The following is a 19,204-nucleotide window of genomic DNA, read 5'->3' as shown; positions in this document are numbered from 1 at the left end:
AATAGAGAGGCCTGAGGAGAAGGAGCGAGTTGAGAATGGGTGGTGGATGACACAGTCAGAACACACACAACTGGGAGGGTGCAGTGGCTCATGCCTGTAATCCCAGCACTTTGGGAGGCTGAGGTGGGAGGATGGCTTGAGTCCAGGAGCTGGTGACTAGCTTGGGCATATAATGAAACCTCTTCTCTACAAAAAATTTAAAAATTAGCTGAGTGTGGTGGCATGCACTTGCTGAATGACTGATTCAGGAGGCTGAGGTGGGAGGATCGCTTGAGGCTGGAAGGCGGAGGTTGCAGTGAGCTGAGATTATGCTACTGCACTCCGACTTGGGTGACAGAGAAAGACCCTGTCTCAAAAAAACCAAAACAAAAGAGTACAGAACAAAAAGACACATACACAACATTGATTAAGTTCACCCTCTTATATCAGTGAGGTTGTAAACAACTACAACAGCAACATCAAAGATCACTGATCACCATAACAGATACGATAATAATGAAAACATCTAAATTACTGTTACTGAAATGTAACACAGAGACAGGAAGTGAGCATAAGCTGTTAGAAAATGGCACCACAAGACTTGCTTGACACAGGGTTTCCACAAACCTTCAATTTGTAAAAAATAATACCTGCAAAGTGCAATAAAGCAAAACACAATAAAATTTAGTAGGACTGTACGTGAGATTTCTTTGTATTCTTTCTCTTTGTAGAGATGGGGTCTCACTGTCGCCCAGGCTGGAGTGCAGTGGCACCATCACAGCTCACTGCATCTTTGAACTGCTGGGCTTCAAGTGATCCTCTTGCCTCAGCCCCCCAAGTAACTGGAATCATAGGCATGAGCCACCGCACCTGGCGTCTCTCTATTATTTCTCACAACTGCATGCAAATCTATAATTAACTCAAAACAAAAAGTTAAACATTTATAAAGTGTTGACCAAAGTACCAAATGACCATAACAAAAACCCAATTCCAATTTAGATTAAGTATAAAGCTACATACTTTAAGTAGTATACAACTGTGAAGCAGCATTTGAAAAATCAGATAACCAGTCTGGAAATACATTTCCATCTAAATAAACTCAAAGCATCAGACTACAAAGAAATGTAAAATTACAAAGCCAAGCATTTCACACAAATTTTCAGAAAGCCAGCCAGGTACACTTCATCATTTCCGCTATCTGCTTTCTATAAGATCTGAAGATACAATAGCATTTCTCTTGTATCTGTTCTCAACCATAGAGGTCAGAACTAAATTAGCTAATAAACTAGCCTGACTACTATACTTTAGTTAGAAAATAAACTCATTACAATTTGTACTCAAAGACAGTGTTCCTGAGGGACTGGAGATGAGATGGACGCTAAGGAACAACTTCCTATGTCATTACATATAAAGAAAATTCTTTGAAGTTGTTTGTGGCACACAGATGGAATCCTTGTTCTATGTAATGAGTGCTGGCTTAAAAGGTGTGCTTTTCTGAAAGTGACATTTTGACCAATTTAAATCATATTTTACATGTAATAAAACCATTTTCTATTTACATGAATCAAATCAAGTCGCGTAAAGCAAACACTTATACCTCCATTTATTTCCCACTTTTTGCACAAAATTGGATTTTCATAGAATAGGTTTTCTTAAAAGGATAAATGCTCACTGAAATTGGTCATTTTATATATTTGAGATTGACAAATCTCAATATATAATAATATGTATCCTCATATTATGGTAATTTTGTAGCAATATTGTCAAAGAAAACAGTGTTTTCTGGATTCACTTGAAAATGAAACCAACCTAAAGAAAATGAAAATGATAATCCCAAATATGCTACCCTATAGAGGAAGGGGTTTTTCTTCCCCTTAAGTCCCCTTATACATTAGTCATCTTTCTTTTATTAAAAGTCTTGAAATATCGTCTAAAGCAGATTTCAAAATACAACATTCATGAGTCCACAGGAGTCCTGCTGACAGAAGGGATCTGTGATTTAGAGGAAGACGATGCTGACACCAGCTTAACCATGCATTTAGCACACCACAGTTACAGTGAATCACACAGGAATTCCACACACATTCCCTACCCACTGTCATCCTTAGTTTACATTGTGGCATCAACAGAGAAAAGCCAGTGATTCCTAAATGTCTTCTCATATTGCCCGGTCTTCAGGTCCTTGCTCATTTGGCTAAGACCAAGTAAACTAACACCATTCATTAAAACGCTTCCTGGCCAGTGTGAACACAAAAAGAGACTGACTCCATGCAGATGGCATCATCTGGTTAAAATTAAATTTAAACTTATTTTCCTTTGGGGTATAAAATATATAATCAAGTGGAATTATCCTTCATATGCAAGTACTTGATAATAGCCCTGAGGTATTCTATAAAGTCATCTAGAGCCTGTATTTAAGAAACAAATTTCTGTTTGTCTCAAGATCAGTTTAAACTAGCTGAAAACAGTAAGATACATTTCATCACCAGTTATTGTGCTGAGGAATCACTAAAGCCATATCTAAATAATTCTCTTTTTGAAAATAACTCATTTCCCGCTAAAAAATAACTCATTTCCCCCAACACGCACACTGCAAATGGCACACATTTCAAGAGTAAACATGTGATTTCAAACATGTATCTTAAAGCAATTTAAACCAACAAAATGTAAGAACTCGGCATAATCACTTAGATAATATCTAATTAGAATCCTCCTTTAAAACAACAGGAAAGTGAGTAAATAATAAGCAAATAAATAAGAAAGCAAGTAAATGAGAAAACAAATAAGCAAGTATATAATTAATAAGTAAAAAGTTAAAAATCGATCCCTTTGCAAGCTGCAATAATTGATGAGGTTGTCACGAACCAATCAGACCATTTACATCAAGCATTGTGGGGAGACAGTCTTTCACTGACAGTCAACCAGAGAGATCCTTAAGATCCAGGTCTTTATTATTATACTTAAAGTAAAATTTAAAAAATTAAATAAATAAATCCGTGTTCTCCGTTAAAAAAAAAAAAAAAAAAAAAAAAAAAAGATCCAGGTCTTACTTATTTCTACATTTCTTATTTAATCTCTTCAATTATGTTAACTGAATGCAATTAAGCTGCAGTGGAATACATATATACTGTTTTAGTGCTAAGAACTTTTTATTTCACAGAGAACTTTTGGAAAATACAGGAAAACAAAGATGAAAGTGGAAACCAGCTGTAACCTCTCTTTCATTAACACTGATGCGGTGGCATATTTCCTTTCAGTCTGGGTAGATGAAGGAATATCTTTATTTGCTTTTTTCATGGGTTGTTTAGCACACACATTTTCATAATCACAGCAAGTTACTGGGAGACAGAAAGTGAAGCATCTGACAGATTCCTATTCAGTTCAAGGAAAGAATTTTTTTAAAAAAAAGCTAAACCATTAGCAGTGAGTTACTGGAAAATCACTTTTTATTTTTTTAAAACTGAAAATAATTATTTTTAGAACAGTTTTAGACACATAGAAATATTCAGTAGAAGATACACACTGTATACTCCTTCTCCTCCACCTGTGATTAACTCTTGCCTTAGTGTGGCACATGTGTTACAACTGATCACCCAGTACTGATACATTACTAGCTAAACACCAGTTTAGTTATGTTAACATCAGCTAACATAATTGAATGCTTTAGAGTTGACTGTTTGCATTGCACGGTGGGGGGGTTTTGTCATGGATCCATCCTTGCAGAATCATATAGAAGAGTTTTACTGCCCTAAGTGTCCTGTGCTTCACCTATTCATTTTTCCTCCCTTTCCCATCCTCAACCTCTGAGAATTGCTGATCTTTTTTCTATCTCTATAGTTTTGTCTTTTCCAGAATGTCATATAGTTAAAATTATACAATTTGTAGGCTTTATAGACTGGCTGCTTTTATGCATTTAAAGTTCCCCCATGTCTTTTCCGGGCTTGATAGCTTATTCTTTGTATGGCTGAATAATATTCCATTGCATGGATGTACCACCATTTGCTTATCCATTCACTTATTTAAGGACATCTTGATTGCTTCCAACTTTCAGCAATTATGAATGAAGCTTCTGGAAAATGTTAATGTACAGGTATTTGGGTTGACCTAAGTTTTCAACTCATTTAAGAAAATCATTAGGAGCATGACTGCTAGAATGTATGGTAAAACCATATTTAGTTTTTGTTTGTTTGTTTGTTTGTTTTGAGATGGAGTCTTGCTCTGTTGCCCAGGCTGGAGTGCAGTGGTGTAATCTTGGCTCACTGAAACCTCCACCTCCCAGATTCAAACATCTCTCCTGCCTCAACCTCTTGCATAGCTGGAATTACAGGTGCTGGCCACCATGCCCAGCTAATTTATGTATTTTTAGTAGAGACAGGGTTTCACCATGTTGGCCAGGCTGGTCTTGAACTCCTGACCTTGTGATCTGCCCACCTCGGCCTCCCAAAGTGTTGGGATTACAGGCGTGAGCCACTGCGCCCACTTGTCTTTTCATTCTTAACAGTGTCACTGGCACAGCAGACATGTTTCACTTTAATGAAGTCCATCTTGTCCATTTTCTGTTTTTTAGATGATGTTTTTATGTTGCATCTAAAAACTCATTGCCAAACCCAAGGTCACCTAGATTTTCCCCTATGTTATCAAACTCTTAGAAATTTTCTAGTTTTGTGTTTTACATTTAAGCCTATGGTCTGTTTTGAGTTAATTATTGGGAAAGGTGTAAGGTCAGTGTCTATATTCATTATTCCACCTGTGGTTGTCTAGTTGTTCCAGCACTATTTGTTGAAAAGACAATTTTTTCTCCATTAAATTGCCTTTGCTCCTCTGCCAAAATCAGCTGACTCTATTTGTATGGGTCTATTTCTGGGGTGCCTATTCTGTTCCATTGATCTATTTACCTATTCTTTCACCAATACTTCACTGTCTTAATACATACAGGAGACAACATATACAAAATAGGAAGTCAACTATAAATGAGAACAAAGTTCTTGTATTTTTCTCCCCAAAGTATTTTAACCAAATATTTTGGTGTAAAAAATAAAAATGCCAACAAATTTGCTCAACTATAACAGAAAAAGAAAGCTTACAAGAGAATGTAGAGCTCAGAGTTACTACTTACTGTTCGTTAGATAAATGGTTTAAATGGACTGAAAATCCTGAAAAACTGCTTGAATCATAAAGAATCTATGAAATATTATGGAAGCATTTTCTAACTTGTTTCTGAAACTTCTGGAAAAAATGCCTCATGTATAAATACAAGCTAAACTTCTTTAGAGAAATAAAAAGAAAACGATACATTTCATTACATGTATACATTTGTCTTTCCCATACTTGTAACTCAGAAAACCATGCTTTCACAAACGTAATAATAGAAATACAATAATATTAACAATCATAACATCCATGAAACTGTAAAGAATAAACCGGCCAGATGCTGTCTCTTACACCCTAGAACCCAGGTTCTGGTCAAGGCTTCTCTTGGTTGTATGAACTCACCTCATGGACCTGTCATAATCAAAAGAGATACTATAAACAAAAGCATCTGGCATACTGTAAAAGTCTATAGATACGTGGTTCGTCTAAAGCCAGGCACTTTAATGACTGATAGCTGCCCCCGCAGAACCTCCTTTCTCAATTCTTAAACAAGTTATATTTCCAAGTCCAGTTCAAAAGTGATATTCTTGGAGGTCTCCACACCCCACCTATCCACCCAGGCAGAACTAATCCATCTCCACTCTAGTATTATGCTCTCATAACTCTTGTCTCTTCACCAGTTCATTTAAGGGTATAATGAGCATTTAAAATATGTCAGGCATCATGCTATCCACTGGAGAAAAGAATCTTAAATGTGTAAGGCTTACAAAGTTTTTCATATATATTATCTCATTTCATACTTTAAAAATATCCCATAGGATTATAATTATTTGTTTACAATTTCTCTAACCAGAATGAATTCCCAGTGGGTAGAGACTAAGTGTGATTCATCTTTGACTCCCCAGAGTCTAGTGCTGTGCCTGGCACACAGAAAACACTCATTAAGCGCTGATAAATTAATGAATAAAGGAGTAACAGTCACTTGTTTGATTACTAAAATATCATTCAGGGTTAACACTGAAATAATCTTTCCACAAAGTTTCCACAAGGGAAAGGGGAAAAATACATTATATTATACAAACACATCTGGGGAGTGAAAATTCCTCCCTACGGCAGAGCATCTCCAACTCAAGTTTAACTGTTTAACAAAGCCATGTAACAACTGAAGATGGATTTGATTTCACTCTGGACTAACAAGCTCTAAGTGAAGAACAATGAGTTTTGCATAAAAGCTCCTATCTAGATCATTCTGCTTGGTAAAACTGGACATTGTTACACAAGTATTAAAATAAACAATTAAACTAAAGTGCTTCTGCACAGCAAAATAAACTGTCATCAGAGTGAACAGAACCTACAGAATGGGAGAAAATTTTTGCAATCTATCCATCTGACAAAGGTCTAATATCCAGAATCTACAAGGAATTTAAACAAATTTACAAGAAAAAAAGAACTCATCAAAAAGGGGACAAAGGATATGAACAGACACTTCTCAAAAGAAGATATTTATGTGGCAAACAAACATGAAAAAAAAGCTCATCATAACTGGTCATTAGAGAAATGCAAATCAAAACCGCAATGAGATTCCATCTCATGCCAGTTAGAATAGTGATCATTAAAAAGTTAGGAAACAACAGATGCTGGAGAGGATGTGGAGAAATAGGAATGCTTTTACACTGTTGGTGGGAGTGTAAATTAGTTCAACCATTGTGGAAGACAGTGTGGTGATTCCTCAAGGATCTAAAATCAGAAATACCATTTGACCTAGCAATCCCATTACTGGGTATATACCCACAGAATTATAAATCATTCTTCTCTAAAGACACATGCACATGTATGTTTATTGCAGCACTATTTACAATAGCAAAGACTTGGAACCAACTCAAATGCCCATCAGTGATAGACTGGATAAAGAAAATGTGGCACATATACACCATGGAATACTATGCAGCCATAAAAAAAGAATGAGTTCATGTTCTTTTCAGGGACACGGATGAAGCTGGAAACCATCATTCTCAGCAAACTAACACAGGAACAGAAAACCAAACACTGTATGTTCTCACTCATAAGTGGGAGTTGAACAATGAGAACACATGGACACAGGGAGGGGAACATCACACCCCGGGGCCTGTTGTGGGGTGGGGGCAAGGGGAGGGATAGCATCAGGACAAATACTTAATGCACACAGGGCTTAAAACCTAGATGACAGGTTGCTCAGTGCAGCAAACCACCATGGCACAGGTATACCTATGTAACAACCCTGCATGTTCTACACGTGTATCCCAGAACTTAAAGCATAATAAAAATAAATAATATGCTGGGCTCTGTGGCTCATGCCTGTAATCCCAGCACTTTGGGAGGCTGAAGTGGGTGGATCACCTGAGGTCAGGAGTTCGAGACCAGCCTGGTCAACTGGCTCACTGCAACATCTGCCTCCCAGGTTTAAGCAATTCTCTTGCCTCAGCTTTCCTAGTAACTGGGATTACAGGTGCTGAGCATGGTGCTCAGCTAATTTTTTTTGTAGAGATGGGGTTTCACCATGTTGGCCAGACTGGTCTTAAATTCCTGTTCTCAGGTGATCCACCCACCTTGGCCTCCCAAAATGTTGAGATTACAGGCGTAAGCCACTGTGCCCAGACTATTATCCCATTTTATATTTATATTTTTATTTATTTATTTTTTCAAATGGTGTCTCGCTCTGTCACCCAGGCTGGAGTGCAGTGGTACGATCTCAGCTCACTGCAACCTCCCTCTCTTGGGTTCAAGTGATTCTCCTACCTCTGTCTCTCGAGTAGCTGGAATTACAGGTGCGCGCCACCATGCCCACCTAATTTTATTTTATTTTTTGAGATGGAGTTTCACTGTTGTTGCCCACGCTGGAATGCAATGGCATGATCTTGACTCACCACAACCTCTGCCTCCCAGGTTCAAGCGATTCTCCTGCCTTGTGAGCTTCCTGAGTAGCTGGGATTACAGGCATGTGCCACTACACCTGGCTAATTTTGTATTTTTCATAGAGACGGGGGTCTCTCCATGTTGGTCAGGCTGGTCTCAAACTCCTGACCTTAGGTGATCAGCCCACCTCAGCCTCCCAAAGTGCTGGGATTACAGGAATGAACCATTGCACCCGGTCAATTTTTGTATTTTTTAGTAGAGATTGGGTTTCACCATGTTGGCCAGGCTGGTCTCGAACTCCCAGCCTCAAGTGGTCCACCCACCTTGGCCTCTCGTAGTGCTGGGATTACAGGCATGAGCCACCATGCCCAGCCTTATTTTTATTTTTTTTAGAAACAGGGTCACCTTCTGTCACCTAGGCTGGAGTGCAGTGGCGTGGTCATAGCTCACTGCAGCCTTAAACTCCTGGGCTCAAAAGATGTTTCCACCTCAGCCTCTCAAGTAGCTGGGACCACAACCACACACCACCATGTATAGATTATTATTTCATTTTAAACATTTTTTAAAAAGACAGAGAGAGCAACTGATCTTTCAATTCTCAATAACATTATGCCATGGTGGTTATACAATGAAAATAAAACACAAATACAATGAAATACAAATTCAATGAAAGCAAAATACAATGCTAATCAATATTTAAAGAAGAAAATCACAGAGAAGGCTGTGTGATGTGGGAATTGGTTAGGAAATATGCATTCAGTGAGAGCTCTACTACTAAATAGTTATGAGACCTTGGCCTACCTCTATTCCTTCTGAATCTTATTTCCTCATCTGTAATGAGAGAGGCTTGCAAAGACTTTGATTACATACAATATAAAAATTTGATTTATTAAAAAGAATTTCATGGGGAATTTATTTTGCAAAGCAAAAAATAATTATTTACATTAATATCCACTTTAGTCTTCAAAATCAGATTTCATACATACATTTAACATCTGGACCAATACCTTGTACACAGCATGAATTCAATCAATATGTCAGGAGTTGGAGGCCAGCCTGGCCAGCATGGTGAAACCCGGTCTCTACTAAAAATACAACCATCAGCCAGGTGTGGTGGCATGGGCCTGAAATCCCAGCTAGTAGGGAGGCTGAGGCAGGAGAATCACTTGAACCTAGGAGGCGGAGGTTGCAATGAGCCAAGATCACACTACCGCACTCCAGCCTGGGTGACAGAGTAGGAATCCATCTCAAAAATAAATTAATAAACAATAAATAAATAAATAAATACTTGGGAAGAAAGTAAATAAATAGATTAGCAACACATTGGGACACAGATGTATGTTCATATGTATATGAAACTGAAATTAAAACCTTTTGTATAGATCCATTTATTCATATAAGAAATACATATTAAGAGTCTATGATTCAACAGGAACTGGGACCCAATACCATCCATAATTAGACTAACCAACTTCCTGCCCTCATGAAGCTTACGTTCAAGGAGGGTCAGATAATAAAAAAACAAGAAGAGCAAATTATTACAGATTGTCATAAATGCTACAAAGGAAACACAAAAGACAGTTTGTTAAATAAAAACAAAGAAGGAACTACTTCATGTAAGACCATTAGAAAAGTCCTGTGTGAAGTTGACAAGTGAGCTCAGGCCATAAGCAAGTCAAAGGAACTAAGAGAAGAGGATTCTAAGCAGATAAAGTAGAAATACAAAGATAAGGGAAAGGGCTGGATATCTTCATGAAAGGAAATGAACGGAGGCCAGTGTGGCTGGTTCCTGGTGTGTGAAGGGAGAGGATGATATGGAAGGAGTGGGAAGAAAGTGATGACACTGGAGATTTAAGTAGTGGGTTCATCATGTCGGACTCCATTGGTCCATACGGTTAATAATAAACTGGTGGGGAGACAGGGCGGAATGGAAAGTAAAAAGTCACTTCTATAAATAATAGAAAAAAAGATTGTCCTTAAATACCCTTTCTTTCTTTTCCTTCCTTCCTTCCTTCCTTCCTTCCTTCCTTCCTTCCTTCCTTCCTTCCTTCCTTCCTTCCTCTTTCTTTCTTTCTTTTTCTTTCTTTCTTCCCTCCTTCCCTCCTTCCTTTCTTCCTTCCTTCCTTCCTTCCTTCCTTCCCACTTCTTTCTTTCTTTCTCGCTCTCTCCCTTTCTTTCTTCTCCTTTCTTCCTTCCTTCCTTCCTTTCTTTCTTTCTTTCTTTCTTTCTTTCTTTCTTTCTTTCTTTCTTTCTTTCTTTCTTTCTTTCTTTCTTTCTTTCTTTCTTTCTTTCTTTCTTTCTTTGAGTCCGAGTCTCACACTGTCACCTGGGCTGGAATGCAATGGCATGATCTCAGGTCACGCAACCTCCGCCTCCTGGGTTCACACGATTCTCCTGCCTCAGCCTCCCTAGTATCTGGGATTACAGGCGCCTGCCACCACGCCCGGCTAATTTTTTGTATTTTTGTTATAGAGACGGGGTTTCATTATGTTGGGCAGGCTGGTCTCAAACTCTTGACCTCATGATCTGCCCGTCTTGGTCTCCCAAAGTGCTGGGATTACAGGTGTGAGCCACCGTGCCCAGACTATTTCTATGTCTATGGTTTGGTGTATAGAAGAAAGCATAATAAACCTAAGTTGAAGAGGCCAGTTGGCCTATAAATTCTCTGGAGCCCTGAGTATGCCACGTTCTCTTCTTCTGATAACAGACTTTCTAAGTTCCCTGGTCACAGGGTGGATTTGTGCCTTGTGCAAAGCCAATCACAGTAATCCACTCAGTCTGGAGATAAATCCAAGCAGAGTCATAGTCTTGTAGCCACAAAATAAACTGTATTTGTAATTTAACGATCTTGCCACAAAGAAAAGTCCAGGATGAGACACTCACTGGTAAATTCTGTCAAACATTTAAGGAAGAAATAACACAAGCCTCTATAAACTCTTTCAGAAAGTAGAAAAAGGGGATAATTCCCAACTCCTTTGATGTGGCCAATATTACCCTTATATTAAAATCAGACAAAAACATCTCAAGAATAGAAAATTACAATATTCCTGGCAAGAATAATGCAGAAATTCTTAACAAAATAAAACCAGTGACATATTAAAAAATAATAAATATATCACAATCAAGTAAAGTTTATTTCAGGAATTTAAGAAAAAATTTTCACCTACAGAGAGCCTTGAAGCAATGACATATCAACAGCAATAAACACACTTAGCATCCATATGATGGTTTCCAAACACCATTCCCCAGTAACAGGAGCCAAGGCTGCTTAAAGAAGTAGTTGATTCTAGAGCCAAGGCAGGGAAAACACAAGATGAGCCAGAAATATCTTGTGCTACCAGAAAGTACAGGAAGTGCTCAAAAAAGAATGAGACATTGCCAAATGACAGACACTAACCTGAAGGAGCTCCCCATGGCCAAATATGGAATGATCAGAACAATAAAGTAATTAAAATGCTGGATTATAACCCATAGCATAACATAAGTATCTATGAGCCTACACTGATATAAGTAAATAAAATGGTGGAGGACAGATAACTTTTTCTTGTAGAATTATAAGTAGTAAATGTAAAGACTGATAGAAATAGAAAACCACCAGCAGGCAAACACCAGAGTAATAATCAGGAAGGCAAGATTCACTAATGGATGCTAAAATGAATGAGAAAAAGTTTTGGGAGAAACAGTATTTGCAGGGTCTCCAAGTGTCTTCCTGAGTATATACTAATTTTAATGGGGAATACAATAATTATACTGTGGAGAACCTGGTAGACATCACCTTAACCAAGGTAACCAGTGCTAACCAATCTAGGTTAACATTATCAATAAGACATACGGACATGACATACATTCTAATATGATGCTCCAAAAAGGGCACATCAACACTTGGGTGGAATTCTTGCCAAAATTACATGAAAGGCCATGCCCAGAACACTGTAGAGAACTAGTCAGTAATTTTGTAAAATGTCTGCAAGCTGGGTTTGTCTGATTTTTCTCATGACAACTTAAGGTGAGGCAATTTTGTCACAGACTGGAGGAGACTGAGGAGGCATTACTACATGGGATCCTGCTTTGCATCCTGGAACATAAAAAGGAGCATTACTGGAAAAACTGTGAATCAAGTCTGTGGTTCAGTTAATACTGTATCATGTTTATTTGCTAATTGATATTTGCACTAGCGTTAAGTAAGACACTGACATTGGGAAAGCTGAATGTGGCATATATGAAAAATCTGGTTTTTTTTTTTAACAATTATTGTGCCTAAAATTTCGAAATAAAAAGATAAAACAATCAACAATAAACAGCTTTCAGCAAAAGGAAAAAAAAGGGAAAAGTTCTTCCTCAAACTGATTAAGAGCATGTACCAAAATCTTACAGTTAATATCAAGTTTATTGGTAAAATATTAAATGCTTTCCTGCTAAGACACAAAACAAGGCAAGAATGTTTTGCACTTAACACTTCTGTTCAGTATTGTGTTAGAGGCCATGGTCAGTGCAATAAGGGAGGAGGAACAAGGTAGGGGATAAAGAGAAACAGATTGGAAAGGAAGAAATAAAACTGCGTTTTCAAATAACATGATTGGATACATAGAAAATCCTAAGGGATTTACCAAGAAGCTATTAGAACTATTAGGTTGGTGTGAAAGTAACTACGGTTTTTGCCATGGCTAAAAAAAAAAAAAAGCAAAAAAGGCAGTTACTTTTGCACCAACCTAACGCTAGGTAAATCTGGCAAGGTCACATGATAAAAAGTTGTATACAGCTGTGTCTGGAGTTGGTTCCTTCCAGTGGGTTCTTGGTCTTGCTGACTTCAAGAATGAAGTTGCAGACCCTAATGGTGAGTGTTACAGTTCTTAAAGATGGTGTGTCCAGAGTTTATCCCTTCAGATGTTCAGATGTGTCCAGAGTTTCTTCCTTCTGGTGGGTTCGTGGTCTTGCTGACTTCAGGAGTGAAGTCACAGACCTTCACAGTGAGTGTTACAGCTCTTAAAGGTGGCGCATCTGGAGTTGCTTCTTCCTCCCTGTGGGTTCATGGTCTCGCTGACTTCAGGAGTGAAGCTGTAGACCTTTGCGGTGAGTGTTACAGCTCATAAAGGTAGGTCATAACCCAAATTTTAGTCAAAAATGTGGCACAACTGTGAAAGTCCTACATGTCAGTCACAACTGCTATCTTTGCTGTGACTTTCCTGTACAGTAATTTTTAAACATTGTGGCAAGACACCAATGATCGTCTAATCAGACAACACAAACACATTTATTTCAAATTCCTAGGAGGCTAAAAAAAGGTCAGATACTGATGCTTTAGGCATGCTCAGGGCCAGTTTATAAATACTCCATTCAGTACTATCTTAACACAAATCTGCATCAGTGAAAAGAAACTGGTGAAATCCACCTCTTGCCATTCAATTTGTCAGATGGTGAAGACCAAGACAGAATGTTCCATCAGTTTTAATTTTAAAATACGATTGTCACATTGGGAAAATGCAATAAACACATTAAAATAAACTGTACAAAGGCAAAGTAGAATAACAAAAAATATTTTACTAAAACATAAGATTTACAGAAGTTTCCAGACAAGCCATACAAAATGATCACAAGCTTTTTTTGAAGGGGGGAATCCACACTTGACAGCAACATTATTAGTGAGGGCTGTGATGTTTGTTTAATGTTCCCATTTTGGTTCAAACAATCAAGCTTGTCCATCTACAGCATCTAAATAAAGTTAGACTTGGCTAGAGAGCATATTCTAAAGACCTGGTTAGCTGCTTTTAACCAATGCAATTAGATCACCAAAAAAGTGGTAAAGGAGCCCATAAAATTAAAATAAAACTACCTCCCCCCTCAAAAAAAATAAAATAAAGAAAAACACCCACATCCCTGCAGCTAACCTGACAACTACGTTCATTCACAGTGCTTTATACTTAAACCAGGATGGGGGAAATGAATAAAAGCAGGGAGGGGCCGCTGCTTTTAAACATTTCACAACAATCCAGATGATACTTCTAGCCTCTGCTCATGCTTTATGATAGTGAATCAGGACAAGACATAGATTTGCTAATGTGCATTTAATCACCAAAGGACTGAAGATGTCTGGACTTTTTTATTCTGTAATGTTTCTAAGACTGTGTCCATTAAATGCAAACAGAAAGGAGGAAGTCTTGGCAGAACAGGAGAAGTGATGCACACTTGATGATCGGGTCAATTTAAATATTATTCATGGCATATAGCCTAGTCCATGCTCTAGCTGTTTATATGGCTTAAGCTTCGTTGGTCTTCCACTGCTCCGCTACATCATTTGCTAATGGATCATCTGGATTGGGAGCACTTAACAAGGCCTGGATCGATAGCAGAACGTGTGGATCTGCAGTGCTGGGGACCGCTTATCTTTCAAAATATCTAAACATATTCTTCCCAACTTGTCTACATTAGGATGATAAACTTTGGTCATGAAACGTACTTTAGGGGCTGCCACTGGGTATTCTTCAGGAAGGAATAGTTCAAGTTTAAAACTCCCTCTCTCAAAGGGGGAATCTTGAGGGCCAGCAATGACCACATGAAAATAACGGGCGTTGCTCTCATCTGGTTCTGCTTTGATGCCAGGAACTGGTTCTGTCAGCAAACGCTGGGTTTCCTTGATGATCCTGTGGGGCAGCCCAGCCATCTTGTCAGAACCCGAGTTCGGCCTCTGGTCTTGTCTCAATCAACTGTATTTCTATACTTACAAAAACAGTTGGAGAATTAAAACTCTTACATTCCATTTATAATCACATTCCCAAATAGAAAATATTTAAAGATAAATGTAACATAATTTGTATAAAACCTTTACACTGAAAACTATAAAATCCTACTGAGAGAAATTAAAGGAGACCTAAATAAATTTTTAAAATACTCTGTTTCTGAATTGGAAGATTTGCTGTTATTAAGATGGCAATTCTCCCCAAATGGATCTCTAGATTAAATGTAATCTTACTTAAAATTTAAAATTTCAACAGGCTTTTAAACAATCTGATATTAAAATTTATATGAAAGTGCAAAGGACCCAGAGGAGTCAAAATAATTTTGAAGGTACAGAACAAATTTGGAAGACTTACACACTACCTCATTTCAAAACTTACTATAAAGCTACAGTAATCCAAACAGGGTGCAACTGGCATAAGGATGGACCTATAGGTCAATGAAACAGAACAAAGTTCAGAAATAAACTAACACATGTTCCATTAATTCTCAACAAAGATATCAACATGATTCCGTGGAGGAAAGGGGAGTCTTTTCAACAAATGGTACTGAAATAACAGTATATTCATGTGGGAAAAAAAGAATGAACCCTGATCCTTAACTAATACCACACACAAAAGTGAAGCCAAAGTGGATCATAAACCAAAATGTTAAAGCTAAAACTGTATGATGGTGGCTGTGGGTTTAAAAGTCAAAAAACAAACAAACAAACAAACTAAAACTAAAACCTCTCAGAAAAAACATAAGACAAAATATTTGTGACCCTTAGGATTGCCAAGCCTTCTTAAATAGGCCAAACATAAATGAAACATAAGAGAAAACACTGATCAACTAGACTTCATCAAAATGAAAAATTCTGCTCTTTTGAAAGTCACCATATGACAATGAAAAGCAAGTCATAGGCTCAAAGAAAACACTTGCAAAGCCTTTATATGACAACTTATGTCGAGGGTACAAAAAGAACACTCATAACTCAATAGAAAAAACAGCCCCACAAAAATGGGCAAAAGACTTGAACATACCCCTTACTAAAGAAGATACACAAATGTCACAACAATCTGTGAGTTGTGAATAATAAAAGAGGAGATACACGAGTGGCTAATAAGCACTTGAAGAAGTCTTAACATCACCAGTCCTTAGAGAAATACAAATCAAAACCACAATAAAAACTATTACACTTCTACTAAAATGGCTACAATAGAAGGGCATGTTGGCAAGGACTTAAAGCAATCTGAACTCTCACACACGAATGACAGGAATGCAAAAATGATTGAATCACTTTGGAAAAGTTTGACACTTTCTTATAAAGTGAAACACATACTTACCATACATCTCAACAATACAACCCCTAGTATTTACTCAAGAGGAATGACAACATATGGCCAAAGTTTTCTTTATGAATGTTCATAATGGTTGTATCTGTAATAGCCAAAAAACAGAAAACAACCCAATGGTTGAATGGATAAGGAAATTGTGATATATCATACAATGGAAATTATTCCATTATAGAAAGAAATCAATTACTGATATTTAAGAAAAAGAATGAGCCTTAGAAATATTACGCTAGGTGAAATAAGTGCAGACTGTATGAATTCATTTGTATAAAATTCTGGAAAAGGTAAAACTAATCTATAGTGATAGAAAGCCAGTAAGCAGCTGCCGGGACTGGGCAATAGGGACTGACTCCAAAGGGACATAAGGAACTTTTTTTGGGTGATAGAAATGTTCTCTATCTTGCCTGTGGTGGCAATTAAAAGAGTCTATACATTTGTAAAATATACTAAACTGTAAACTTCAAATGGATACATTTTTACTGTAAGTACATTCTACCTCAGTAAATCTGATTTATGAGGAAAAAGAATGGCACCTTCGGCTGACCTCTGTGACCCTCAGAGCTCCCCAACCCACTGCTCTCTTTCTTTTGACCTGTGTGTCCTCTTCAGGTGCATGAGTGAGGACTATAACCTGGGAGAGGGTTTGGACTGGGAGTAAATGAATAACGTTTCAAAATAGATCCATTTAATAATGTATCAGGAATGATATGGATTTGAGAAGAGAGGACAAGAAGGCATGGTCATGAGGTTTGAGTTTCAACTTTTCAGTCTTTTTTTAACCTCTATTTGGCGAACACCTACTCATTCTTCAAGAACCAGATCAAATGTTTGACTTCTCTAAAGCCCTTTCAGAAACTTCAGGAGAGTTAATGACTCCCTTTTATGTGCCCCTCTAGGGTACACACAAATCTTTGCATATCATAATTAAGCACTTATTACTTCGTGCTGGAACTACCGATTCACATTTCTTTTCTGCTCCCCACCTCACCTGGCTGAGCTCACTGAAGACAGGGATGATGCCACTGTGCTATCTCCAGCACCCAGCACAATACTTTCCACATCACAGATACTCAACAAATGCTCATAAAAGCAACCAAAACTGGTACCAACAAATTACATGTGCATCCAGATATGCACATGAAGAAACATGTGGAAAGCAACTGAAATTTTATTGTCTCCATCTAAAAAAAAATTAAGGATTTGAATAAATAAAATGTTCATTATACTGATATGTAATAAGACTAATGACTAATAAGAGTGATGTTTTTTGCGTTTACCGCAGTTTATTTTATTTTTATTTTTTATTATACTTTACGTTCTAGGGTACATGTGCACAATGCGCAGGTTTGTTACATATGTATACATGGGCCATGTTGGTGTGCTGCACCCATTAACTCGTCATTTACATTAGGTATATCTCCTAATGCTATCCCTCCACCCTCCCCCCATCCCACAATAGGCCCTGGGGTATGATGTTCCCCACCCTGCGTCCAAGTGTTCTCATTGTTCAATTTCCACCTATGAGTGAGAACTTGCGGTGTTTGGTTTTCTGTTCTTGTGATAGCTTGCTGAGAATGATGGTTTCCAGCTGCATCCATGTCCCTACAAAGGACATGAACTCATCCTTTTTTATGGCTTCATATTATTCAGTAGTGTATATATGCCACATTTTCTTAATCCAGTCTGTCATTGATGGACATTTGGGTTGGTTCCAGGTCTTTGCTATTGTGAATAGTGCTGCAATAAACATACATGTGAGTGTGTCTTTATAGCAGCATGATTTATAATCCCTTGGCTATATACCCAGTAACGGGATGGCTGGGTCAAATGGTTTTCTAGTTCTAGATCCTTGAGGAATCGCCACACTGTCTTCCACAATGGTTGAACTAGTTTACAGTCCCACCAACAGTGTAGAAGTGTTTCTATTTCTCCACATCCTCTCCAGCATCTGTTGTTTCCTGACTTTTTAATGATTGCCATTCCAACTGGTGTGAGATGGTATCTCATTGTGGTTTTGATTTGCATTTCTCTGATGGCTAGTAATGATGAGCATTTTTTCATGTTGGCTGTATAAATATCTTCTTTCGAGAAGTGTCTGTTCATATCCTTTGCCCACTCTTTGATGAGGTTGTCTGTTTTTTTCTTGTAAATTTGTTTGAGTTCCTTGTAGGTTCTGGATATTAGCCCTTTGTCAGATGAGTAGATTGCAAATATTTTCTCCCATTCTGTAGGTTTCCTGTTCACTCTGATGGTAGCTTCTTTTGCAGTGCAAAAGCTCTTTAGTTTATTAGATCGCATTTGTCAATTTTGGCTTTTGTTGCTATTGCTTTTGGTGTTTTAGACATAAAGTCCTTGCCCATGCCTATGTCCTGAATGGTATTGCCTAGGTTTTCTTCTAGGGTTTTTGTGGTATTAGGTCTAACATTTAAGTCTCTAATCCATCTTGAATTATTTTTGTATATTAATTCAAAATTAATTAGGGAATCCTTTTCCCATTTATTGTTTTTGTCAGATTTGTCAAAGATCAGATTGTTGTAGATGTGTGGTATTATTTCTGAGGGCTCTGTTCTGTTCCATTGGTCTATATCTCTGTTTTGGTACCAGTATCATGCTGTTTTGGTTACTGTAGCCTTGTAGTATGTTTGAAGTCAGGTAGTGTGATGCCTCCAGCTTTGTTCTTTTGGCTTAGGACTCTCTTGGCAATGCGGGCTCTTTTTTGGTTCTATGTGAACTTTAAAGTAGTTTTTTTCCAATTCTGTGAAGAAAGTCGTTGGTAGCTTAATGGAGATGGCATTGAATCTACAAATTACCTTGGGCTGTATGGCCATTTTCACGATATTGATTCTTCCTATCCAGGAGCATGGAATGTTCTTCCATTTGTTTGTGTCCTCTTTTATTTCATTGAGCAGTGGTTTGCTGTTCTCCTTGAAGAGGTCCTTCACATCCCTTGTAAGTTGGATTCATAGGTATTTTATTGTCTTTGAAGCAATTGTGAATGGGAGTTCATTCATGATTTGGCTCTCTGTTTGTTACTGGTGTATAAGAATGCTAGTGACTTTTGCACATGGGTTTTGTATCCTGAGACTTTGCTGAAGTTGCTTATCAGTTTAAGGAGATTTTGGGCTGAGACGATGGGGTTTTCTAAATATACAATCATGTCATCTGCAAACAGGGAC

The 19,204-nt window shown here is 37.7% G+C and overlaps 1 protein-coding gene and 1 pseudogene across 1 annotated transcript in view; both read right to left on the bottom strand.

The window, feature by feature from the left end:
* Positions 1-19,204, bottom strand: part of LGALS9 (galectin 9) — a 106,794-nt gene that overhangs the window by 20,297 nt on the left and 67,293 nt on the right. The gene's annotated exons all lie outside the window — the stretch shown is intronic.
* Positions 14,163-14,620, bottom strand: LOC112609950 (annotated as a pseudogene).

The sequence above is a fragment of the Theropithecus gelada genome, chromosome 16, assembly GCF_003255815.1.
Source record: "Theropithecus gelada isolate Dixy chromosome 16, Tgel_1.0, whole genome shotgun sequence".
Taxonomy (NCBI): domain Eukaryota; kingdom Metazoa; phylum Chordata; class Mammalia; order Primates; family Cercopithecidae; genus Theropithecus; species Theropithecus gelada.
This window is presented reverse-complemented; position numbering and strand designations above follow the sequence as displayed.